The following is a 27,453-nucleotide window of genomic DNA, read 5'->3' on the forward strand; positions in this document are numbered from 1 at the left end:
CATTGGTTACAAAAAAACTTGGAGTCATATGCATCATGCATTTTTGTGATCACAAAAATGCATTTTGGTGTGCACGAATTCTAATTTGCGATTCGATAATTTGTTACCGAATCACAAATAGGAACTGCGACTACATATCAATTCGGTATTAGGAATGGGCGTATCAAGGGCATTCCTTTCTAATACCAAATTGCAGCCGTATGCAGGAATGTTTTGTGACCGAAATGCAGTCACAAAACATTCCCAGTTTATCACCTACTTCAAGTAAGTGGTAACCCATTCGCAAACATGAAGGGGTTCCCAAGGGACCCCATCCCTTTTCTAAATGCCTGCAAAAACATTTTTTAGGAGCAGGCAGTGGTCCCATGTACCACTGCCTGCTCTTAAGTAATGAAAGAAAACTTTTAATTAAGGAAAACGGGCTGCATTTAAAAAAAAAAAGGATTGCTTTATTTAAAAGCATTTAAAAGCAATCACAGACATGGTGGTCTGCTGAGCCCAGCAGGCCACCATCCCTGTGACTTTAGAGTTTCCTAATGGGTCGCAAATTGCGGCCAACATCATGAATATTAATGAGATAGGGTTGCTTTGTGACCCATTAGGAAACACAAAATGAAACTCCGTGAGTTTCATACATTTGAGTAGCGATTCCCTAATTGTGATTCACAGGGAATCGCAATTAGGGATTCACAATTTAATAAAATGATACATCTGGCCCTTGGTCAGCTACACTGCTAATGTGCATGTAATTAACCTCTGATAATTAACTTTAAATGAAGGTAATACCTTTACTGAATTTCAAAAGCTGACATTTACAACACCCTTCATGGTAACAAAGGTCTTTGTAAACAGGAATTAGTTTTCATGAAAGCCATGATCTTTAAAGATACACCCTTTCTAGGCCTTGATTGTAGTAGCTGATAAAAGTGACAGTTTAGAACAGTGGTCGCCAACCTTTTTATTTAGCGAGAGGTACTTATGATCCTTGAAAGCCATCCTGAGCTACTGCCTAATACAAGAGTGTTTGATAAGGGTACATGAAGTCCACAGTAATTTAAACGCTGACCCTAGAATAAATAATGGACAAAACTGATCCTTGGTGTCCCCACAAGTTCACATTTGTTGTAGAGTTAATGTTTAATTCATGCTATATGTTCACCGGAACATGACTGTTGCATTCATGCTATATGTTCACAGAAGCAGTACTGCTCCTGTGAATATATAGCACTACTCTGCCATTAGCTCTAAAGCAAATGTCAATTTGTGGAGACCCCAAGGATCAGATTTTTCCTTTGTTTTGGAATCACACTGAGAGATGCAAATCTAATTTAGACCTATGTTATTGTCATGCAATAGATGAGATGATACTGCTTTGAGACTAAGGGGCATGAAGGACCATTAGCAACAATGCATTTTCCTAAGCCCATGTAGACTTCATAGGTACCTACAAGTAAATATATTGTGACAGTGACCACCATGCTGTACAACAGTAAGACAACAATGACTCTCAAATTAATTCATGAAGTGACTCTCAATTTAATTCATGAAGAAAATGTTTGAATAAGCCAGACACTCTTAAAACAAAATAAAAAAAAGAAGGAAAGCAATGAAGAATGGCAGAAAAAGAGGCAAAGAAGGGCAAAAAGAAAATGAAATGTGAGGAAGAAAGGCAGGGGACGAGAACAGAGGTGAAAAACAATGAGAGAACGACCCTGAAGATAGAAAGTAATGAGAGGAAGAATGAAAAAAGAGACAGAGAATGCCAGTGAAAGCAAGAAAGATAAAAGATAAAAAAAACGAAAAGCAGTGAGTAAGAAAGAGGAGCAAATGAGGGGGAGACAGGAAGGGAGAGAGACAAAGGTGGTGAGAGAGGTTAAAAAAGGGAAGGAAAAAGAAGAAGCAGGACCAAAGAGAAGAAATACCAGGCACTAGAAATAGAAACAATAGAAACAAAAAGGCAGAAAGCAGGGAATAAGGGATAAAAAGACATGAGAAAAGGAAGAATAACAAAGAGAAAGAACACGAATAAACAAGAAAAAGAAAGTAAGAAAAATAAAAAAAATCTAAAGAATAAGAGAGAAGAAATAAAGAAGAAAAGGAGAGAAATTAAGAAATTAAAGAAGTAAAAGTAGAGGAAGAAAGGAAACAAGTGATAGAAAGGTAGAAAAACACAAAGAAAGAGAGCAAGTCAGAAAAAAATGAGAGACAGAAAGAGAAAGGGAGAGCAATAACAATACAAGTACAGAAAGAAAGTGAGGAAGACAAAAGAAAGAAACAGTCAAGTAAAGGAGACAAAGTAAAAAGAAGAAAAAGGCAGAAAAAAGAAAGGAGAAGTAAAGAAAAACAGAGCGAAAGTAAGACAAACAAGAAGGAGGGTAGGGGGAGAACAAAGGAGGGAGTGAAGTAAGGGAAGAAAAAAGAAAGTAACCAAAACAGAAAAGAGAAACATAAGCAACGTAGAGGACGGAAAGAGAAAAGGAAGCAAAAAGTGAAAGGAATGCAGCAAGAAATTGAAAAAGAAAGACAGGAAGATTAAAAGGAGACACAAAAGAAAAGTTAGAAAAGAAGTTGAACATGAAAGAAAAAAGAAAGAAGGATTAAGAAGAGAAAATGTTGAGAAAAAGAAAGAAGTGGAAAAAAGAGAAAAAAGAAGAAAGAAGAAAGAACTAATGACACAGAAAGAGTTAAAGATAAAAAGGTGGAGAAAAGGTAACAAAAAGTGAAAGAAGGAAACAAGTAGCAAAAGAAAGGAAGAAATTGAAGCAAAAAAGTATATTTTTTTCAGACCAAAGCAAGCTACATGTGCCTGCATTTTCAGATTTCTAGGCCCCACAGAAAGTAGCGCACTGTGTTTTAATGTGCCGCCTTAGCATTTGGGCAGCTGCATATTGTCAAACCAATTGACAGATAATTATCATGTGTCAGCTACTCAGAGGCAGCCTGAGAGCTACTAGTAACTCGTGATTGACCTGTTAGAGAACCTTGGTACAGAATGTAGTAGTCAGAGAAATGTTATTACACTGTGGACAGGAACTGTGAGTGATCAATTGGTGAGAAGCCACTGTGCAAGACAACTTCATAAGTTATTATAAATAAAATAACAACCACCTCATGTAGAACAAATCTTTGCAAGCATCCACAAAAAAAGCAGAAAAAATTGATTTTTGCTTTTTTTACAAATATGATTTGTCAAGATTCAATTGTAGTACATTACTTCTCATAAAGGGACACTGGTTCGGGATTTTGTTATATGTAAAGAAAATACAAGATGGCCACACATCGGCTTTGAGTCCACAGTTTCACCAACGTATACAAAGGGTGAGTAAATACCAATGATGATGCTGTTTGTAGCATAATTATATGCAAAAATATGTCAGATATTGCATAATTGAAACAAAAATGAATTTAACGCTATGAAGGAGAAGCTCATTGTATTTGATGCCAGCACAAGGTTAATTTCAAATGACAACTTTGAAAATATGCCTACCAACTTGAAGTCCAATTGCCAAGTTCTGGCATGATGAACAGAGCGCTATATAATAGTATAGAACATCTTTGTTGAGATGCATCTGTGGGCACGATAATTTTAGGTGCCTCACTGATGAGGTCTGCACATGAGGAAAGGGGTTCTCCCTCGGCCAGCCCAGTTACACAGGAGGATGGTTACAGAGGGGTACATATAAGTTCAGAAAGATGTAGACAGACAAGTGCCACTGCAGGGAAGACAAATTGGTGGGCATTACAACCCTGGCGGACGGTGTTAAAGCTGCGGAAATACTGCAAACATGCCGGCGGACAAAAAAAGGGAATTATGACCCTTGCGGAAACCGCCAACTAAGACAACCACTTTAACACATCGCCCGCCACAGCGGTACAGACAAGCAGTGCGGCGGTTACCGCCAACAGACAGGCAGAAGACAATGTACCGCCCACAGTATTACAACCCGCCAATCCGCCACCTTTTCCGGGGCGTATTCACAGTGGATAAAAACACGGCGGAAACATCTTTTGCTTTGGGAAAACGCTCACCTGAACACATCCCACGCGGAACGAGGACTCCATGGACCCAGAATTACCAATACTCCCTGCCCTTGTATTTCTGCTCCTCTACGAACAACAGCTACGTAGGCGCAGAAGACACCGGTGAGTACTGCACCTACGACACGGGGGAGGCAAAAGTTAGGGGGACAACCACCAAACACCCCCACCCTCGCATATTACAACACACACACCAATGCATTCACAAAAATCACAGTAACAACCCACAATCCCCCCGGAAGAATGAAAAGACAATGCGAAATTCGGTCAAACATTATAATGTGCCAATATACATGTCATACAAAAATATACAGATATATATTTGAAAATCACTCATAATTATATACAATACGAGAAGTAGTGCAGATATGTACACAACAATGTCCGTGCACCAACTGTCCAAAAATGCATGGGCGAGGCCCACAAACGACACCTGACCACAATCGGAGAGAACACTGCCGGGGCATCAGATAGAAATACTACAGGCACCTCAGGGGGAAGGGAAGGGGGGGCACCTCAGCCAGATGAATGCGAAGCCAGATCCAGGACGGGGCTCCATGCCCATTGATGTATCCTGGGGAGTGCAAAGCCACAGTCTTTCAAGTCTCTACACTGGGTGGGTTGCCCACTGTGCCATCCTGGGGAGTGCAAAGCCACAGTCTCTCAAGTCTCTACAGTGGGTGGGTTGTCCACTGTGCCATCCTGGGGAGTGCAAAGCCACAGTCTCTCAAGTCTCTACAGTGGGTGGGTTGCCCACTGCCATATCCTGGGGAGTGCAAAGCCACAGTCTCACAAGTCTCTACAGTGGGTGGGTTGCCCACTGTTCAATCCTGGGGAGTGCAAAGCCACAGTCTCTCAAGTCTCTACAGTGGGTGGGTTGCCCACTGTGCCATCCTGGGGAGTGCAAAGCCACAGTCTCTCAAGTCTCTACAGTGGGTGGGTTGCCCACTGTGCCATCCTGGGGAAAGCAAAGTCACAGTCTCTCAAGTATATGCAGTTATCTACTGGTACTGGGTGGGACTGGTGCCCATACTGGATGAGTCTCCCCATGAAAGTTCATGTCCTGTCACTGTCCCAGCTGCACATGGGATAAGGATGCCTGATGTGGCGGCCTTTTCATTCCTACACGGTGCTTGCCCTGTTCAGCGGTCTTCACCATGGCGGTCTTTGCCCTGTTCAGCGGTGCTTTGCCATGGTGGTCTTTGCCCTGTTCAGCGGTGCTTTGCCATGGCGGTCTTTGCCCTGTTCAGCGGTGCTTTGACATGCCGGTTCTGGACTGTTCAGCGGTGCTTTGCCATGGTGGTCTTTGCCCTGTTCAGCGGTCTTCACCATGGAGGTCTTTGCCCTGTTCAGCAGTGCTTTGCCATAGCGGTCTTTGCCCTGTTCAGGCGGTTCTGATACCGACATTGGTGTGTGGCATGACGATCTCTACACTGGGCATTGGTGTGTGGCATGACGTTCTCTACAATGGGCATTGTTGTGTGGCATGACGTTCCATCATTGCCCAGCGGGGCTGTGGCAGCCGGGGCCCTCCAGGGCACTGACTCCGGCAGTGGTCTCCTGACCAGTGACGATACTTGAGCCCTCCTGGGCTGTGACTCTGGCGGTGGTCTCTGGACCAGTGACGATAATTGAGCCCTCCTGGGCTGTGACTCTGGCGGTGGTCTCTAGACCAGTGACGATACTTGAGCCCTCCTGGGCTGTGACTCTGGCGGTGGTCTCTGGACCAGTGACGATACTTGAGCCCTCCTGGGCTGTGACTCTGGCGGTGGTCTCTGGACCAGTGACGATACTTGGGCCCTCCTGGGCTGTGACTCCGGCGGTGGTCTCCTGACCAGTGACGATACTTGAGCCCTCCTGGGCTGTGACTCTGGCGGCGGTCTCTGGACCAGTGACGATACTTGAGCCCTCCTGGGCTGTGACTCTGGCGGTGGTCTCTGGACCAGTGACGATACTTGGGCCCTCCAGGGCTGTGACTCCGGCGGTGGTCTCCTGACCAGTGACGATACTTGAGCCCTCCTGGGCTGTGACTCTGGCAGTGGTCTCTGGACCAGTGACGATACTTGGGCCCTCCTGGGCTGTGACTCCGGTGGTGGTCTCCTGACCAGTGACGATATTTGAGCCCTCCTGGGCTTTGACTCCGGCGGTGTTCTCTGGACCAGTGACGACAGTGCTGGCGGTTGTGTCTGGACCACCGGAAATGATGGCGCACTTCTCCGCCGTGACACAACAGGATGGCAAGACTTCCTCTGGACCTTCCCCACCTTTGGTGGAGTCACAGCTGACTCACCAATCCCCTTCGAACCCATGTCAGTTGTTGTCCCACCAGGAGTCTTAACACAGTCCCGTCGTCCACTCTCCAATTTTAGAGCCTTTACAGGGGGTGGGGTGCCAGTGCCTTGGCTCTGGGTCCTACTGCCTGCCCTAGTGGCCGGTGCACTCCACAATCCCTGAACACGCACCACTGGTATTGGAGGCTTTTTGGCTGAGACTCTACGACGGGACTGATGAATTGGAGGGGGGGGGGCAAAAAGGTCAATTTTACAGAGGTACAGTTTCTGACGAACACTGGGATGGGTAGCTGAAGGGGGTCTGGGAGTGGAGGAAGAGGAGGTGGTTGTCGGAGGTGTTACTTTAGCTGTTTTGGGTGCAGGTGCAGGTACAGGAGGCTGTCGTGAGGTGGATGGATGTTGGGTGAGTGATTGCTGGCGTTTGTGTACTTTGGGAGGAGGCGTCACAGACACACTGGGAGAGGACACAGGGGACGTGTAAATGGCAGTGGAGGTGGTGAGTGCAGGTGAGTGGCTTGTGGTGCTGGGTGTCCTGGTGCGATTCCTGGTGCCTGTAGAAGTGGTGCATGCAGGTGTGTGTGTAGACGAGACTGGGAGGGAGGAGGGAGAAGAGGAGGAGGGGGACACAGTGGAGACAGTGGATGTTGCTGTTTCTGTATGGGTGTGATGCTTGTGTGAGTGCCTGTGGGATGTGTGGTGCCTATGTTTGCTTGAGCTACTTTTGGGTGTTGACTTGTGTGCATGCTGGTCTGTAGGTGTGCTTGGGATGGGCTGGGGTACAGGGGATTGGGTCTGGGTGGAGGAAGTTGGAGGGGGAAGGCTCGACACAGGGACAATGGCTGCCATCAGTGCTGAGGCCAGAGATTGCAGGGTTCGCTGAAGGACAGCTTGACCAGAATGAATGCCCTCCAGGAATGCATTACTATGTTGCAACTCTCGTTCTACACCCTGGATGGCATTCACAATGGTAGACTGCCCAACAGTGAGTGACCTGAGGAGGTCAATGGCCTCCTCACTGAGGACAGCAGGGGTGACTGGCCTGAGGTGCCTGGGGCGAAGGTGATGCCCACCCTCCTGGGTGAGCGGGCACGGGGCGAACGCTGAGGGGCTGCTGGGAGGGCAGTGCTGGTAGGGGAGGTGGCAGCTGTAACTGTAGAAGTGGGGCGCACAGATGGTGCCGCCACCACAGGGGAGCTCCCATCGGCGGACGAGTCTGTGTTGCTGGTTGGTGATCCGGTGGCCGACGTGAAGCTCCCCTCGCCCTCCGTCCCACTGGTGCATTCAGAGTCCGTGGTGTGGCCCTCCATGGCCATGTGGGATGCAGCTCCCTCGTGCTCCGGTGCCACTGTACCTCCGCCTGTTGATGCTGATGTACAAAAGGACAGGGAGAGCAGGAAAAGGGGGGGAGACAGAAGAAAGAGAGTTTTAGTGCATGGCATTCCGCTACCGTTGGCAGACAAGACAGACGCAGCAGCCCCCTGCATTACGCCGTGCTCCTGCACTCTACACACACAATTTCTGGGTTATGGCCTACATGGCAATGGTGGATATCTGCGCACATGGATGTCACAGAGGCAACTATACCTCGACTTGGCACTCTGCTGAGGTGGGGTTGAGTGCCACATGGCCTACATTACGGAGGGGCCTTGCCTACCTAACTCGCCCTGGCCTAGGGACACCCACAGCCCACCTCCCCCACCCAGACACCTCCACTGCACGCAAAGTCCGCAGAATGAGGTTGTACTCACCCCCTTGTGTCTGCTGTGATGTCCTTAAGCGCCCATCCAACTCCAGGTAGGCCACCGCCAGGATCCGGAACATCAGGGGGGTCATGGTGCGATGGGCACCCCTCCCATGTTGGGAAGCCATCCCCAGCTGAGCCTCGGCCGTCTTCTTGCTGCAGCGGCGAATGTCCTCCCATCTCTTCCGGCAGTGGGTGCCCCGTCTCTGGTGGGCCCCCAGGGTCCGGACCTCCGTGGCGATGGAACGCCAGATGTCCCTCTTCTGGTGGGCGCTGACCTACATGACATGCACAAGGGAAGAGGAACAGTCATTACCAACTACACCGTCGTTGTGAGTGGCCCCCTCCCTACTCTGGCCATGTGGCACATTCATTCCCATGCATTAATGTTCTTAGAACATTGCCCCCTTCCCTCTTCCACCCAGCCCTCTCCACCCAGGCCTAGCCCATACAAAGTGCTCCCTGTGTACTAACCTGTTGGTCTGGAGGACCGTAGAGTAGCGTGAACTGGGGGAGGACCCCATCCACAAGTTTCTCCAACTCCTGTGCAGTGAAGGCAGGGGCCCTTTCCCCAGACGCAGCAGCCATTGTCGCTTCCAGACCGAGGTCACAGCAGTACTAGCAGTGTAGGTCCTCTCCTGTTGAAGGTCAGGTATCTAGAGATTGAACAGATAGAAAATGGCGGGGACGTCCGCGGCGGTGACGTCCGTGGCGGTGCGCATCATCACCGCCGGCGCACCTGTTCATTGGCTCCTGGGACCCATAGGGTCCAATGTTAACCAATGCAGCATTGCGCCGCGGTCTACGACCGCCTACTGCGACGGTGTGCAACGCCAGCGCAGTTACCCCACAATCCCATTGTCCCAGTTTAGAGGTCAAGCAGCTGCCATTTCAGGGGCCCACATGGCTTCATTTACTACTGCGTCACACATAGCTAGGCCTACACTCAACACACATACAGGAAGGGTTTTGTGTCTGCTGTTGTCTTGTGTGTAACTGTGGGTACATACCTGGAGGAATAGTGACTGGTTCTTCGCTGTTGTCCTTCGTAGGCACCGTCAGCTGGGACATATGAGAAGATGGCGGAAACCTCTGGTGTACCGACCGCTGGTGGACCTGTTGACAATGGAAGAAAGACATGTCATCGTCACCTACAGGTTTGACCGTGCCACTATCCAGGAACTATGTACCCAGTTGGAGCCAGACCTGATGTCACCGATCCGCCATCCGACTGGAATCCCTCCTGACGTGCAGGTGCTGTCAGTGCTCCATTTCCTTGCAAGTGGGTCATTTCAAACAACAGTGGCCATGGCATCAGGAATGTCCCAGCCTATGTTTTCCACCGTGTTGTCCAGAGTGTTGTCTGCCCTGCTGAAACACGTAAGGAGATACATTATTTTCCCTCAGGTGGAGGATTTGCCTACAGTGAAAGGTGACTTCTATGCCCTTGGACATATCCCCAATGTGATAGGTGCCATTGATGGGACCCATGTAGCTCTGGTCCCCCTCCCACAGGAGTGAACAGGTGTACAGGAACAGGAAGAGTTATCATTCCATTAATGTCCAGATGGTCTGTTTGGCAGACCAGTACATCTCACAAGTAAATGCTATGTTCCCTGGCTCTGTGCATGACGCCTACATCCAGCGGAATAGCAGCATCCCTGATATGATGGGTCAACTCCAGAGGCACCGTGTATGGCTATTGGGGGACTCTGGTTACCCCAACCTTTCCTGGCTATTGACCCCAGTGAGGAATCCCAGGACCAGGGCAGAGGAACGGTACAATGATGCCCATGGGCGGACTAGGAGGGTGATCGAACGCACCTTCGGCCTCCTGAAGGCCAGGTTCAGGTGCCTCCATATGACAGGTGGATCCCTATTCTACTCACCGAAGAAGGTGTGCGACATCATCATCGCCTGCTCCATGCTCCATAATTTGTCTTTGCGACGCCAGGTGCCTTTCTGCAGGAGGATGATCCAGATGACGGTGTTGTAGCAGCTGTGGAGTCTGTGGAGCCTGTGGAGCCTGTGGACAGTGATGAGGATGAAGCTGAGGAAGAAGAAAACGACAACAGGGAGTCAGTCATACAGCAATATTTCCAGTGACACACAGGTGAGAACATTTTCTGGTTTAACATTACATTAACTTTCACACATCTACCTCTATCCTGTTTGTCGATTTCAATCACTATTTTTTAACTGAGTTGTACCCTTCCATTACGGTTTCACAGGTGTGGTAACCTACGTGTCAACTGCTTGCATCCTTCAAGGGCTTGAGTTGTGTGACATAGGTATGTTAGCCTTACAATGGTAGAGCCATTATGACACTGTCATTGATAATACAAAGTACAAAATCATAGACTGACTCCAGATTGTTTTGTGTTTCAAGAGTGTTTATTTAAGTGCTCAAAAAATGAAGGGGGGTTGTAAAATGGTGATGGGGGATGGTGGAGGAATGTCCATGGCAGAGTCCAGTCTATTAGTCTCACAGGTGCACTGCCCATCTGGGCATAGGAAGTGGAGCTGGGGCAGTTTGAATATGGACAGGGTAACAAAGTGGGACAGTGGGAGGACAATCAGGGTGGTCTTATTTCCTGGCGGGGGTCTTGCCATCTTGCTCTGTCCTGTTCCTGGATCTCAGGGACCGCTTGCGTGGTGGTTGTCCGTCTGCAGGGGGTGGGAGCTGGTGTTTTTGGTCCTGTGGCGGGACGTCCTGTCCACTAGCGCTGGCGGAGGTGGTAGGCATTCCATCGTCCTGGCTAGTATCAGGGGCCCCTTGGAGTGCCACGGTGTCCCTCAAGTTCTGCTGTATGTCCTTCAGCACCCCTACGATGGTGCCCAGGGTGGAGCCAATGGTCCTGAGCTCCTCCCTGAACCCCAAATATTGCTCCTCCTGCAGGGTCTCCTGCAACTTGTCCAGGACCGTCGCCATCGTCTCCTGGGAGTGGTGGTAGGCTCCCATGATGGAGGAGAGGGCCTCGTGTAGAGTTGGTTCCCTAGGATTGTCCTCCCTCTGTCGCACAGCAGCCCTCCCAGTTCCCCTATGTTCCTGTGCCTCCGTCCCCTGGACCGTGTGCCCACTACCACTGCCCCCAGGTCCCTGTTGTTGTTGGGGTGGTGGGTTACCCTGGGTGCCCTGTAGTGGTGGACACACCGCTGATTGACCTGTCCTGGGTAGGGAGGTTTGGGCCCGCTGGGTGGGTGCTGTGCTGGTGTTACCAGAGGGTGGAAGGTCGGTGTTGGGCTGTGCCTGTGCAAGGGGAACCGACTGTCCTGAGGCCCACGATGATCCGGGCTGGTCATCAAGATCCAGTAGGGCAGAGCTGCTGTCGTCACTGTGGGCCTCTTCTGGGGGTGGAGTGGTGTTGTCTGGACCCTCTGGTGTGGTGAGGGTCCTTCGGGTTCTGCAGGGGCATAAGAGCATGATTATTGCATGTGTGTGTGTAGTGGTGTGCAATGGGTGGGTGTGCGTGAACCCCAGTGCAAGCATTCCTGTGTGGGGCCTTGTGTGATGATGGTTGGGGGTGGCGTTCTGGGTATGTGCAGTGAGCATGCTTTGGTGAGGGGTGACCATGCTTAGTTGTGTCATGCAGGGCTTGGTGTTGGGATGGATGGTTTGTGTTATGGGTACATTAGTGAGGATTTGTAGTGATAGGGGAGGGGGTGAGGGTAGGGGTGTGTGATAGCATGCAGGTAGGGTGGGGGATCTGATAATTAAGATTTGACTGACCAGTGTCCCATCCTCCACCGACTACTCTGAGGCCCTCAGGATGCAAGATGGTCAAGACTTGCTTCTCCCATGTTGTTAGTTGTGGGGGAGGAGGTGGGGGTCCGCTGCCAGTCCGCTGCACCGCGATGTTGTGCCTGGAGACCGTGGAACGCACCTTCCCCCATAGGTCGTTCCACCTCTTCCTGATGTCATCCCTATTTCTTGGGTGCTGTCCCACGGCGTTGACCCTGTCCACTATTCTGTGCCATAACTCCATCTTCCTGGCTATTGATGTGTGCTGTGCCTGTGAGCCAAATAGCTGTGGCTCTACCCGGACGATTTCCTCCACCATGACCCTGAGCTCCTCCTTGGAGAAGCGGGGGTGTCTTTGGTGTGCCAGGGAGTGGTGTGGGTGAGGTGTGGGGTGGTGTATGTGGTGATGAGTGTGGTGAGTGTAGTGGTGTGTGGATTTTGTGCGTGGATGTTGTGTGGGTGATGGTGTTGTGTGCCTCTGTGTGATGGGGTTGTCAATTGCTGTGCTGTCTCTCTGGCCTTCTTTCAGAATTTGTGGTCGTAGGCGGTTGTGGGTGATGTGGGTGTGTGTTTTATATTGTGTTGGGTGTGTGGAAGTGGTGTGTGTATGTGTATCAGGTGTGTGTAATTCGAATTGTCCAATGTGGCAGTGTTTTGGAGATGTGTGTGTATTTTGAGCACAGCGGTGTGTACCGCCAATGGAATACCGGGGTTGAAAGACCGCAGCGTGGATTCGTGGGTCGTAATAACATGGGCGTGTTTCTGTTGGCGTGGAGGTGGAGGATTTGTTTCCGCATGTTTATCGCTGACCTTTGGTGTGGCGGTGTTGTGTGGGTGTCTGAATTTCGTCGGATTCCGAGATGTGTGTCATAATAGCTGTGGCGGTCTACCGCGGCCGCCGCGGTGTATTGGCGGTCTTCTGCACGGCGGTAAGCGTCTTTTACCGCCAATGTTGTAATGACCCCCATTGTCCCAGTGTTATTGCCTGAGCAAGAAAGTCCATCAAGGTATGGATTGATCTACCCTAGCTTTTGGCTTCGAGGGCATGTGTTAACCCCTTAGCTGCTGGGCCTTTCCCCCCCCCAGTGCTGAGCCCTTTTTTGGCTATTTGGGGTAGTTCACGCTTAGGGCTTCATAACTTTTTGTCCACATAAGCTAACCACACCAAATTTGCGTCCTTTTTTTCCAACATCCTAGGAATTCTAATGGTACCCAGAGTTTGTGGTTTCCCCTGGAGGAGACCAAGAAAATAGCCAAAATACAGTGAAAAGTTTGTTTTTTCCAAAAAAATTGGAAAAAAGGGCTGCCGAAGAAGGCTTGTGGCTTGTGGTTTTTTCCCTGAAAATGCCATCAACAAAGGGTTTCTGGTGCTAAAATCACTATCTTCCCACCTTTCAGGAACGGGCAGACTTGAATCAGAAAACCAAATTTTTCAACACAAATTTGGCATTTTACTGGGACATACCCCATTTTTACTATATTTGGTGCTTTCAGCCTCCTTCCAGTTAGTGACAGGAATGGGTGTGAAACCAATGCTGGATCCTGGAATGTTAAACATTTCTGAAAACTAGACAAAATTCTGAATTCAGCAAGGGGTCATTTGTGTAGATCCTACAAGGTTTTCCTACAGAAAATAACAGCTGAAATAAAAAAATATTGAAATTGAGCTAAAAATAACAGCCATTTTTCTTTATGTTTTACTCTGTAACTTTTTCCTGCGATGTCAGATTTCTGAAAGCAATATACTGTTTTGTCTGCTGGACTCTTCTGGTTGTGGGGATATAAAAGGCTTGTAGGTTCATCAAGAACCCTAGGTACCCAGAGCCAATAAATGAGCAGCACCCTGCAGTTGGTTTTCATTCTATACTGGGTATACAGCAATTCATTTGCTGAAATATGAAGAGTGAAAAAGAGGTATCAAGAAAACCTTTGCATTTCCAAAATGGGATCAAGATAAGGTTTTGAGGAGCAGTGGTTATTTGCACATCGCTGAATTCCGAGGTGCCCATACTAGCATGTGAATTGCAGGGCATTTCTCAAATAGACGTCTTTTTTACACACTCTCTTATATTTGGAAGGAAAAAATGTAGAGAAAGATAAGGGGCAATAACACTTGTTTTGCTATTCTATGTTCCCCCAAGTCTCCAGATAAAAATTGTACCTCACTTGTGTGGGTAGGCCTAGTGCCCGCGACAGGAAATGCCCCAAAACACAACATGGACACATCCTATTTTTTTTATAGAAAACAGAGCTGTTTTTTCCAAAGTGCCTACCTGTAGATTTTGGCTTCTAGCTCAGCCGGCACATAGGGAAACCTAACATTTTTGAAAACTAGAGACCTAGGGGAATCCAAGATGGGGTGACTCCTGGGGCTCTGACCAGGTTATGTTACCCTGAATCCTTTGCAAACCTCAAAAAGTGGCTAAAAAAACAAGTTTTCCTCACATTTCGGTGACAGAAAGTTCTGGACTCTGAGAGGAGCCTCAAATTTCCTTCCACCCAGCGTTCCCCCAAGTCTCCCGATAAAAATGATACCTCACTTGTGTGGGTAGGCCTAGCGCCCGCGACAGGAAACGCCCCAAAGCGCAACGTGGACACATCCAAATTTTTGGAAGAAAACAGAGGTGTTTTTTGCGAAGTGCCTACCTGTAGATTTGGCCTCTAGCTCAGCCGGCACCTAGGGAAACCTACCAAACCTGTGCATTTCTGAAAACTAGAGACCTAGGGGAATCCAAGGAGGGGGGACTTGCGGGACTCGGACCAGGTTCTGTTACCCAGAATCCTTTGCAAACCTCAAAATTTGGCTAAAAAAACACATGTTCCTCACATTTCTGTGGCAGAAAGTTCTGGAATTTGAGAGGAGCCACAAATTTCCTTCCACCCAGCGTTCCCCCAAGTCTCCCGATAAAAATGATACCTCACTTGTGTGGGTAGGCCTAGCGCCTGCGACAGGAAACGCCCCAAAGCGCAACGTGGACACATACTAATTTTTGGAAGAAAACAGAGGTGTTTTTTGCGAAGTGCCTACCTGTAGATTTTGGCCTCTAGCTCAGCCGGCACCTAGGGAAACTTACCAAACCTGTGCATTTCTGAAAACTAGAGACCTAGGGGAATCCAAGGAGGGGGGACTTGCGGGGCTCGGACCAGGTTCTGTTACCCAGAATCCTTTGCAAACCTCAAAATTTGGCTAAAAAAACACATGTTCCTCACATTTCTGTGGCAGAAAGTTCTGGAATCTGAGAGGAGCCACAAATTTCCTTCCACCCAGCGTTCCCCCAAGTCTCCCGATAAAAATGATACCTCACTTGTGTGGGTAGGCCTAGCGCCTGCGACAGGAAACGCCCCAAAGCGCAACGTGGACACATACTAATTTTTGGAAGAAAACAGAGGTGTTTTTTGCGAAGTGCCTACCTGTAGATTTTGGCCTCTAGCTCAGCCGGCACCTAGGGAAACCTACCAAACCTGTGCATTTCTGAAAACTAGAGACCTAGGGGAATCCAAGGAGGGGGGACTTGCGGGGCTCGGACCAGGTTCTGTTACCCAGAATCCTTTGCAAACCTCAAAATTTGGCTAAAAAAACACATGTTCCTCATATTTCTGTGGCAGAAAGTTCTGGAATCTGAGAGGAGCCACAAATTTCCTTCCACCCAGCGTTCCCCCAAGTCTCCCGATAAAAATGATACCTCACTTGTGTGGGTAGGCCTAGCGCCTGCGACAGGAAACGACCCAAAGCGCAACGTGGACACATACTAATTTTTGGAAGACAACAGAGGTGTTTTTTGCGAAGTGCCTACCTGTAGATTTTGGCCTCTAGCTCAGCCGGCACCTAGGGAAACCTACCAAACCTGTGCATTTCTGAAAACTAGAGACCTAGGGGAATCCAAGGAGGGGGGACTTGCGGGGCTCGGACCAGGTTCTCTTACCCAGAATCCTTTGCAAACCTCAAAATTTGGCTAAACAAACACATGTTCCTCACATTTCTGTGGCAGAAAGTTCTGGAATCTTAGAGGAGCCACAAATTTCCTTCCACCCAGCGTTCCCCCAAGTCTCCCAATAAAAATGATACCTCACTTGTGTGGGTAGGCCTAGCGCCTGGGACAGGAAACGCCCCAAAGCGCAACGTGGACACATACTAATTTTTGGAAGAAAACAGAGGTGTTTTTTGCGAAGTGCCTACCTGTAGATTTTGGCCTCTAGCTCAGCCGGCATCTAGGGAAACCTACCAAATCTGTGCATTTCTGAAAGCTAGAGACCTAGGGGAATCCAAGGAGGGGTGACTTGCGGGGCTCGGACCAGGTTCTGTTACCCAGAATCCTTTGCAAACCTCAAAAAGTGGCTAAAAAACAAGTTTTCCTCACATTTCGGTGACAGAAAGTTCTGGACTCTGAGAGGAGCCACAAATTCCCTTCCACCCAGCGTTCCCCCAAGTCTCCCGATAAAAATGATACCTCACTTGTGTGGGTAGGCCTAGCGCCTGCGACAGGAAACGCCCCAAAGCGCAACGTGGACACATAACATTTTTTGGAAGAAAACAGAGGTGTTTTTTGCGAAGTGCCTACCTGTAGATTTTGTCCTCTAGCTCAGCCGGCACCTAGGGAAACCTACCAATCCTGTGCATTTCTGAAAACTAGAGACCTAGGGGAATCCAAGGAGGGGTGACTTGCGGGGCTCGGACCAGGTTCTGTTACCCAGAATCCTTTGCAAACCTCAAAAAGTGGCTAAAAAAACAAGTTTTCCTCACATTTCGGTGACCGAAAGTTCTGGAATCTGAGAGGAGCCTCAAATTTCCTTCCACCCAGCGTTCCCCCAAGTCTCCCGATAAAAATGATACCTCACTTGTGTGGGTAGGCCTAGCGCCTGCGACAGGAAATGCCCCAAAACACAATGTGGACACATCACATTTTTTCATAGAAAACAGTGCCTACCTGTGGATTTTGGCCTCTAGCTCAGCTGGCACCTGGGGAAACCTAGCAAACCAGCACATTTTTGAAAACTAGAAACCCAGGGGAATCCAAGGAGGGGGGACTTGCGGGGCTCGGACCAGGTTCTGTTACTCAGAATCCTTTGCAAACCTCAAAATTTGGCTAAAAAAACACATGTTCCTCACATTTCTGTGGCAGAAAGTTCTGGAATCTGAGAGGAGCCACAAATTTCCTTCCACCCAGCGTTCCCCCAAGTCTCCCGATAAAAATGATACCTCACTTGTGTGGGTAGGCCTAGCGCCTGCGACAGTAAACGCCCCAAAGCGCAACGTGGACACATACAAATTTTTGGAAGAAAACAGAGGTGTTTTTTGCGAAGTGCCTACCTGTAGATTTTGGCCTCTAGCTCAGCCGGCACCTAGGGAAACCTACCAAACCTGTGCATTTCTGAAAACTAGAGACCTAGTGGAATCCAAGGAGGGGTGACTTGCGGGGCTCGGACCAGGTTCTGTTACCCAGAATCCTTTGCAAACCTCAAAAAGTGGCTAAAAAAACAAGTTTTCCTCACATTTCGGTGACAGAAAGTTCTGGTATCTGAGAGGAGCCACAAATTTCCTTCCACCCAGCGTTCCCCCAAGTCTCCCGATAAAAATGATACCTCACTTGTGTGGGTAGGCCTAGCGCCCGCGACAGGAAATGCCCCAAAACACAATGTGGACACATCACATTTTTTCATAGAAAACAGTGCCTACCTGTGGATTTTGGCCTCTAGCTCAGCTGGCACCTGGGGAAACCTAGCAAACCAGCACATTTTTGAAAACTAGAAACCCAGGGGAATCCAAGATGAGGTGACTTGTGGGGCTCGGACCAGGTTCTGTTACCCAGAATCCTTTGCAAACCTCAAAATGTGGCTAAAATAACACGTTTTCCTCACATTTCGGTGACAGAAAGTTCTGGAATCTGAGAGGAGCCACAAATTTCCTTCCACCCAGCGTTCCCCCAAGTCTCCCGATAAATATGATACCTCACTTGTGTGGTTAGGCCTGGTGCCTGCAACAGGAATAGATCACAAAACGGTCAATGTTGGTCCTTACGTGAGGCAGCTGTTGACCCTGGGGTGATCCATTCCTGACACAGGCACTAGGTGTAGGCACTCAAGTTGGGTAGTGTTTTTATCAGGACAGGTGAGGAGTCACTGGGTGGTAGGAATGTTGTGGATCCCAGCATATTCCTGTAGTTTGTGTGACAGAAATGCGAGAAAAATTTAGTTTTTTTTCAACATTTCAGCTTTGCAGGGTATTCTGGGTAAGAAAACTTTGGGGAATCCACACAAGTCACACCTCTGTGGACTCCCCCGAATGTCTAGTTTCCAGAAATGTTTGGGTTTAGTGTGTTTCTCTATATGTCCGCCGAATCCAGGACCAAAAACACAGGTGCCTGCCTTACAAAACCAGTTTGTTTTGCCATAGATAATTTTGATGTCTCCACAATATGATTTGGGTGGTGGAATTTGGGGCTGAACTAAATTGGGGAGCTCCCAAGAGATCACTCTCTCTCTGCTTGCCGCCGCATTCACCTGCTCTCTGGATTGGCCTAACCCACTATTACCCAGTTGCACGAACAGCTTGCGAAGGGACAGCAGGACTGTCCTCATCACCTCCCTCATAATGTACTGGAAGAGGAGTTATCGAATGGGACTCCTGTGACTGAAAAATCACTCCCAGAGTCTGCGCCATTGTCCTATCCCTCAGATGCTGTCTCAGTATCTGATGTCTCAGTCTCTGATCCTATGTCAGAGCGGTCCTCTATAACCCGAGTGCAGGCAGCAGTCATCCATCAAGATGCCATCTCTGCTATTGGCTAAACTGTTGCTCTAAAACACTAGCCTAGGTAGACAGTCACAAAATCGATGGTGTGTGAGATACGTGCAACAATAGAGGCCACCTTACCTGCGCTTCTTCCCTCAATCAGCACGTACTTTCAAGACACTCAAAAAACACCTTGTCACATACCATTCGTCACAGTCTTTAGCACCTCCTGCGCCCAGTCCAACAATCATTATTGGTGCTCCCACTCCCTCCTCCTCGGATTCCCTCATTACCACCCAGCATAAGTGCCCTTCATCTCTCCATAGACTTTACTAATGTACTCAGCTATTTACATAAAATACAGATTTGCTCTTTGCAGTAGGCATATAAACCTTCTGCGCTTCTTTATGGCACTAAAACTGCCACTAGACAAGTCGGACCCTTTTCCCCCTAGGGAAACCACACACATATTGACAAAAGTGATATATATATGACAGCCAACCACCTGAAACTCAACTCAAGCAAAACCGAAATAATCCTCTTTGGCCCACACAAAAACACCTGGGACCCCTCATGGTGGCCCACCACGCTAGGCCCTGCACCCACCCCCGCCAACCACGCACGCAACCTCAGCATCATCCTAGACTCCTCCCTCTCGATGACCCAACAAATCAACGCTCTCACCTCCTCATGCTTCAACACACTCCGTATACTGAAAAACATTCAAATGGATCCCCACAGAGACCAGAAAAACTGTCACTCACGCACTCATCAGCAGCAGGCTTGATTACGGAAACGCCCTCTACGCCGGCACCACTCTAAAACTCAAGCGCAAACTACACGCATCCAGAACTCAGCAGCACGACTCATCCTCGACCTCCGCCGACACGAACACATCTCTCCACACCTCAAATCCCTCCACTGGCTCCCCATTGACAAAAGGATCACCTTCAAGATCCTCATCCTCGTACACAAATCACTCCACAACACAGGCCCTGCCTACCTCAACGAGAGTCACCTTCCACACCCCCACACGAAACGTCCGCTCAGCTGACCTCTCTCTCGCCTCTTTCCCCCGCATCAAACACACCACCACCGGGGGCAGATCCTTCTCCTACCTTGCACCCAAAACCTGGAACGCCCTCACAACCCACCTTCGCAAGACCCAAAACCTACTTCTTTTCAGGAAGGGCCTCAAAACCTGGCTTTTCGAACAGTGAACCTCCCAGCCCCTTTCCCTCCCTCCCCCCCCCCCAGCGCCTTGAGACCCTCACGGGTGAGTAGCGCGCTTTATAAATCTCTCTGATTGATATAGATCTACCTCTATATATATATATCTATCTACATAGATATATCTATAGATATATCCATGTACCTAGATATATCTATCTACATAGATATATATAGATCTATATATATATATTTTTTTTTTAGTTGTTGTATGGTTTCCTTGGGGGCCAAAATGGCCCCCAGGGAAACCTTACCACATCTAAAAAAAAATATTGCCCCCACAGGGGGTCACCCTGCCCACGGGCGACCCCCTGTCATTTTATTTTATTGACAGGGGGCACCTACCTTTTTTTTTTAATAAAAATTATGCCGGAGGGGGGCGGCCCGTTTTCCGAGGGGGCCGCCCCCCTAAAGTGAAATCCCTGACGTCTAGTGGTGTTTCCTGGCCCCCGATCGCAGCTGTGCTGCGATCGGGGGCCAGGAAACACTTTCAGAAGGCCTCGTAAGAAAGGGGAGACTCTCCCCTTTCTTACGAGGCCTTCTGAAACTGCTGTGATCGGGGGCCAGGAAACAGTTTCAGAAGGCCTCGTAAGAAAGGGGAGAGTCTCCCCTTTCTTACGAGGCCTTTTCAAAGTGTTTCCTGGCCCCCGATCGCAGCACAGCTTTGCTGCGACCGGGGGCCAGGAAACACTTTCAGGAAGGCCTTGTAAGAAAGGGGAGTGTCTCCCCTTTCTTACGAGGCCTTCCCGAACGTGGGAAAGGCCGTTTTCCCCATCAAAGCAGGAAGCGGCCGCAAGGTGGAGAAAACACCTTTGAAACGTCACGTCACAAAGCTGCGACCGGGGGCCAGGAAACACTTTTGTTTCCCCAAAATGGCCCCCAGGGAAACCTTACAACATCTAAAAAAAAATATTGCCCCCACAGGGGGTCACCCTGCCCACGGGCGACCCCCTGTCATTTTTTTAATTTTTTTTAATTTTTTTATGCACAAAGCTGTCAAACTTAACTTAGAGGTAATGTATAAATATGTATAAAGCACACAAACAGTAAAAAGTAAACAACACAACACAAGAAAAATCCCAAACAATTTGGAAAAATAGAATGCATTGTTATAAATAAAATGATACCAGAGTTACCAAATCCTATCATTAGAACTGGAGATATTCATTTTTAAAAGTTTTAGTGAAAATAGCGGCTAAAATCATTAAGCATTGTCATGTGTCTAGGGACACTGGCAGAAGGTACAAATGGTTGGGACAAGAAAATATTAATTTTCTAAAACTTGCTTTTCAGAATTCTAACTAGCAATCCAGCTTTACCACTAAAGAGGATTTTAAATGACAAATCAGTTGATTGTAAACAGCATATCTCTATTTGTCTCCTATCTAAAGTTAGCACTTTCTAAAACTAAAAAAATTCAACCCAGTGTTAGTCAGTGGGAAATATAGGCACTACAACAATGAAAACCAACTGTAGGAATTTTTCACTGCCAGGACATGTATAACTTGAGTACACATGTCTTATTTTTAAATACAAAGCATCCTTCCCTATGAACCTGTGACGGGCCGCGATTGCACTAAGTGGACCCGTCGCGCTAGACTGGGGCTACCACTGCCGCTCCCGACCCGAAAGCATTTATGACATCGCTCAAACCCTTGCCACTTCCAGGGAACAGAAGGCAGGGACAGAATATGTGCACCTTTCGGGTGCGTTTTAAAAACGTCCCAAGGAGAACTGGCAGCGTCGAAGTGGCAAGTAGGAAATAGGAGCCGAGAGCAAGACCTGGCGACGTATCCTGCACTGACGACAGCAGGGAGACCAGCCGAACCTCTGAAGCCCTGCCCGAAGAATCCAAGGCTGGGGAGGCCCCAATCGAAAACTCCGGCCACGCTTAAGGGAAAGCGTAGCCACCTCAGATACGTGTGTAATAAGAGGAAAAAGGAGGGAGAGTGGGGAAGGAATTGAAAGGGAATACAAGACTCAGGAAAGAGCCTAATTGAGTATATATTTTGGGTTTCGGTTATACACTTTGTTTGTTTTATTGTTTTTTTTAAATGTTTTTTTTCTCACGCATGCTACTAGATTGGGAGAGGAGGGATAGAAGAAACAGAAAAGGAGAAGGCACTAGAGATATAAAAATATAAGAGCACAGAGTACGGAAGGGCTCTTTAGTCGCTCTAGGTCCAGGAGGAGAACAAAAGGGACCAGTAGAGCAGACAGCAAGGAACACAGAACGACAGACCAGACCAGATAGCAGAGAGAGAAAAAAAGGAGAAGAGCATTGAGTAAGGAAAAGGGGCAGCGTGAGAAAGGAAAAGCCAAAAATACCCGCACCAAGAAGAAAACATATAAAAAGGGGAAGAAAAGAAAAGATACACAGAACAGGTCACAGAAAAAACAAAGAAAAGGACAGACAGACCTACAGAAAGAGGAGGCAAGCGAAAGAAAGATAAAGGAAAAGGGGACTGTAAGAAAACCTAGACGTAGGGAAGAGACCCACACTTACCTCTATTTGTTTCCTTCTTATTCCCGCATGCGCCTCCAATAAGCCTAAGAAGAGAAGAAGAGGAGAGAAGTAAATGAAACAGTTCCCAACATCTGGAAAGACGTGACTTGTACAAAACAAAACAACAACTTCAATCAAATTCAACAGCATACCTGCCGCTGCCTACTTGTCCTCATTGCGCCAACCTGTCACAGAGCCTTTATGTACTCTCATAGAGGTAGTTTTTAAGTACTGAAAAGGAAGGTTTATGCATGGCAACAGGTTTATTTAGATGGTTGAAAGGGCAGTTTAAAACTGTACTACAGGCTGTAGTGGCAGGCCTGGGACACATGTTTAGAGGACTACTTTAATAGCTAGCACAGTATGTTCTGCACACCCACTAGTAGCATTTAATGTACTGTCCCTTGGTTCCTGTAGTACCATTTACTAGGGACTTACAAGCAAATAAAATGTGCAAATTAGATATAGGCCAATTCTACCATGTTTGTAGCAGAGAGTACAAGCAGTGGTTAGCAGTGGTAACGTTCACAGAGCCCTAAACCAAACAAAAACAAATTCAGCAAACAGAAGGGGTGAAGCCAAAACATTTGGGAAAGCCTTGTTACTCATAAAACTTTATTTGGCTTAAAAAGAGATAAAAGATAAAGGTACCAACATAGTACGCATGCAGTTCATTTCATTCAAGAGACACATGGAAAATTACATGAGCAAGTAAAAGAGCAATTAGTGAAAAATACATCAGCAACATTAAACATAACCCAAAATGAGCCCCGCAATTCAGCCCAATGAGCAGTATCTCTTCCTAGAGTTAAGTGGCCCTGTAAGAAAATTTATTACAGCATGACAAATATCTGGAAAATCCAGGTACAATAAAAATGTAAAGCATTCCTGATATGAATTAAAACTGCATTAACAAAGGGGTGTAAGTTATAAATGTTAACCCAGTGATTTGCACAAAAAAGTGCACTATGCTTTGCCTAGAAATATTATCACAAGGGCAAGAAGGGAAATTTTTAAAACATCCCCTTTGTTGTGGGACAGCTAATAGAAAATGCAATGTCTCTAAATGGAGCCTAGTTAAATAAAACCGGCATTTGAGCATTTTTTTTATAAAGAAGGTAAAATTTAAACTCATGGCCAGTTCCTAGGACATGATAATTTGCCAGAGAAATAAGCTGAGCCGGTTGTTTACTACGCATAATCTGTGCCTGCTCGAAAAAAGGGCAACTTTATCTGGGCTCCAGCTGAGCGGAAAGTTCAGACAAGTTATTAAATTGTTGTATGGTTTTAATCCTGCAGAAGTGTGCTTAACATACTAAACCCATAGTAATAACTTAGCATTATCCAGGGACAGACAATCCTGGAGAATGTATTTAGAAAATTCTAGTCCTGCAGTTTGCCAGATTTCAAAGTCATAAGGGAGCTAGACCCAAAGTGTCCCCCAAAAAACGTATCCCCACTTCCTAGAGACAAAGGGGGTCATTACAACATTGGCGGTAAAAGGCACTTACCGCCGTGCAGAAGACCGCCAACACACCTCCGCGATGGCGGAATCCTGCCACAGCTATTATGACCCACATCTCAGAATCTGCCGAAATTCAGACACCCACACAAGTCCGCCACACCAAAGGTCAGTGTTAAACTGGCAAAAACAAAACCTCCACCACCACGCCAACAGAAACACGCCCATGCTATTACGACCCACGAATCCGCGCTCAAAATACACACACATCTCCAAAACACCGCCACATTGGACAATTCAAAATACACACACCTGACACACATACAAACACCACTCCCACACACCCAACACAACATAAAAAACACACCTACCTCACCCACAAACCCCTATGACCAAAAAATAGAGACGAAGGCCAGAGAGAGAGCACAGAATAGACAACCCCACCACACAGAGGCACACAACACCTTCACCCACACAACATCCACGCACAAAACACCACACACCACTACACATCACCACACTCATCAACACATACACCACCCCACACATCACCTACACCACCCCATGTCACGCCAAAGACACCCCCGGTTTTCAGAGGAGGAGCTCAGGGTCATGGTGGAGGAAATCCTACGGGTAGAGCCACAGCTATTTGGCTCACAGGTGCAGCACACCTCCATAGCCAGGAAGATGGAGCTATGGCGCAGAATCGTGGACAGGGTCAACACTGTGGGACAGCATCCAAGAAATCGGGAGGACATCAGGAAGAGGTGGAACGACCTACGGGGGAAGGTGCGTTCAGCGGTCTCCAGGCACAACATCGCGGTTCAGCGGACTGGCGGCGGACCCCCACCTCCTCCCCAACAACTAACAACATGGGAGGAGCAAGTCTTGACCATCATGCATCCAGAGGGCCTCGGAGGAGTCGGTGGAGGAATGGACACTGGTAAGTCAAATCTTAACTATAATATCCCCCACCCTACCTGCATGCCATCACACACCCACACCCTCACCCCCTCCCCTATCACTCCAACTCCTCACTAATGTACTAATAACACAAACCACCCATCCCTACACCAAGCCCTGCATGACATAACAAAGCATGGACACCCATCACCAAAGCATGCTCACTGCACATACCCAGTACACCCCCCCAACATCATCACACAAGCCCCCCCCCACAGGAATGCTTGCACTGGTGTACACGGTGAGCCACCCATTGCACACCATGACACACACACATGCAATAATCATGCACTTATGCCCCTGCAGGATCACGAAGGACCGTCACCACACCGGAAGGTCCAGACAACTCCACTCCACCCACAGAAGAGGCCCACAGTGACAATAGCAGCTCTGCCCTACTGGATCCTGATTACCAGCCCAGACCATCGTGGGCCTCGGGACAGTCGGTTCCTCTTGCACAGGCACAGCCCGACACTGACCTTCCACCCTCTGGTAACACCAGCAAAGCACCCACCCAGCGGGCCCATACCTCCCTACCCGGGACCCATCAATCAGCTGTGTGTTCACCACTACAGGGAACCCAGGATAACCCACCACCCCAACAACAACAGGGATCTGGGGGCAGTGGTAGTGGGCACACGGTCCAGGGGACGGAGGCACAGGATCACAGGGGAACTGGGAGGGCTGCTGTGCAACAGGGGGCGGACAGGCCAAGGGAACCCACTCTCCACGAGGCCCTCTCCTCCATCATGGGAGCATACCACCACTCCCAGGAGACGATGGTGACGGTCCTGGCCAAGTTTCAGGACACCCAGTGCCTGCAGGACGAACAGTATTTGGGGTTCAGGGAGGAGCTCAGGACCATCAGCTCCGCCCTGGGCACCATCGTAGGGGTGCTGAAGGACATACAGCAGACCTTGCGGGATACAGTGGCACTCCAAGGGGCCCCTGACACTAGCATGGACGATGAAATGCCCACCACCTTCACCGGCGCTAGTGGACAGGACGCCCGCCACAGGACCACCACACCAGCACCCCACCCTCTGCAGACGGACAACCACCACGCAAGCGGTCCCTGAGATCCAGGAACAGGACAGAGCAAGATGTCAAGACCCCCACCAGGAAATGAGACCACCCTGATTGCCCTCCCACTGTCCCACTTTGTTAGCCTGTCCATACTTTAACTGCCCCAGCTCCACTTCCTTTGCCCATATGGCCAGTGCACCTGTGTGACCAATGGACTGGACTCTGCCATGGACATTCCTCCACCGTCCCCCATCACCATAGTACAACACCCCTCCATTTTTGAGCACTTCAATAAACACCCTTGAACCACAAAAACATCTGGAGTCAGTCTGTGATTTGGTCAAATGTATTATCAATGACAGTGTCAAAATGCGTTTCTAGTTGTAAAGCCAACATACCTATGTCGCACATCACAAGTCCTTGAAGGATGCAAGCAGATAACACATGTTGGTAACCACACCTGTGAAACCGTAATGGGAAGGTACAACTCAATTACCAAATAATGCTATGAAATTACACACAGGATAGAGGAAGACGTGTGACAGGGAATGTAATGGTAAAAATGAAAATGTTCTCACCTGTGTGTCACTGGAAATATTGCTGTATGACTGACTCCCTGTTGTCGTTGTCTTCTTCCTCAGCTTCCTCCTCATCACTGTCCACAGGCTCCACAGCTGCCACAACACCGTCATCTGGACCATCCTCCTGCAGAAAAGGCACCTGGCGTCGCAAAGCAAGATTGTGAAGCATCGAGCAGGCAATGATGATCTGGCACACCTTCTTCGGTGAGTAGAATAGGGATCCACCTGTCATATGGAGGCACCTGAACCTGGCCTTCAGGAGGCCGAAGGTGTGTTCGATCACCCTCCTAGTCCGCCCATGGGCCTCATTGTAGCGTTCCTCTGTCCTGGTCCTGGGATTCCTCACTGGGGTCAGTAGCCAGGACAGGTTGGGGTAACCAGAGTCCCCTAATAACCACACACGGTGCCTCTGGAGTTGACTCATCATATAAGGGACGCTGCTATTACGCAGGATGTAGGCGTCATGCACTGAGCCAGCGAACATAGCATTTACCTGGGAGATGTACTGGTCTGCCAAACATACCATCTGTACATTCATCGAATGATAACTCTTCCGGTTCCTGTACACCTGTTCACTCCTGTAGGGGGGACCAGAGCCACATGGGTCCCATCAATGGCACCTATGATGTTGGAGATATGTCCAAGGGCATAGAAGTCACCTTTCACTGTAGCCAAATCCTCCACCTCAGGGAAAATGATGTATCTCCTTACGTGTTTCAGCAGGGCAGCCAACACTCTGGACAACACGTTGGAAAACATAGGCTGGGACATCCCTGATGCCATGGCCACTGTTGTCTGAAAAGACCCACTTGCAAGGAAATGGAGCACTGAGAGCACCTGAACGTCAGGGGGGATACCAGTGGGATGGCGGATTGGTGACATCAGGTCAGGCTCCAACTGGGTACATAGTTCCTGGATAGTGGCACGGTCAAACCTGTAGGTGATGATTAAATGTCGCTCCTCCATTGTCAACAGGTCCACCAGCGGTCGGTACACCGGAGGATTCCGCCATCTTCTCATTTGTCCCAGCTGACGGTGCCTAGGAAGGACAACAGCGACTTCAGAGTCAACAAATTTCCAGTTATGTACCCACAGATACACAGAACACGACATCAAACACAAAACCATTTCTGTATGTGTGTT

Source organism: Pleurodeles waltl, chromosome 12, assembly GCF_031143425.1.
Source record: "Pleurodeles waltl isolate 20211129_DDA chromosome 12, aPleWal1.hap1.20221129, whole genome shotgun sequence".
Lineage (NCBI taxonomy): Eukaryota > Metazoa > Chordata > Amphibia > Caudata > Salamandridae > Pleurodeles > Pleurodeles waltl.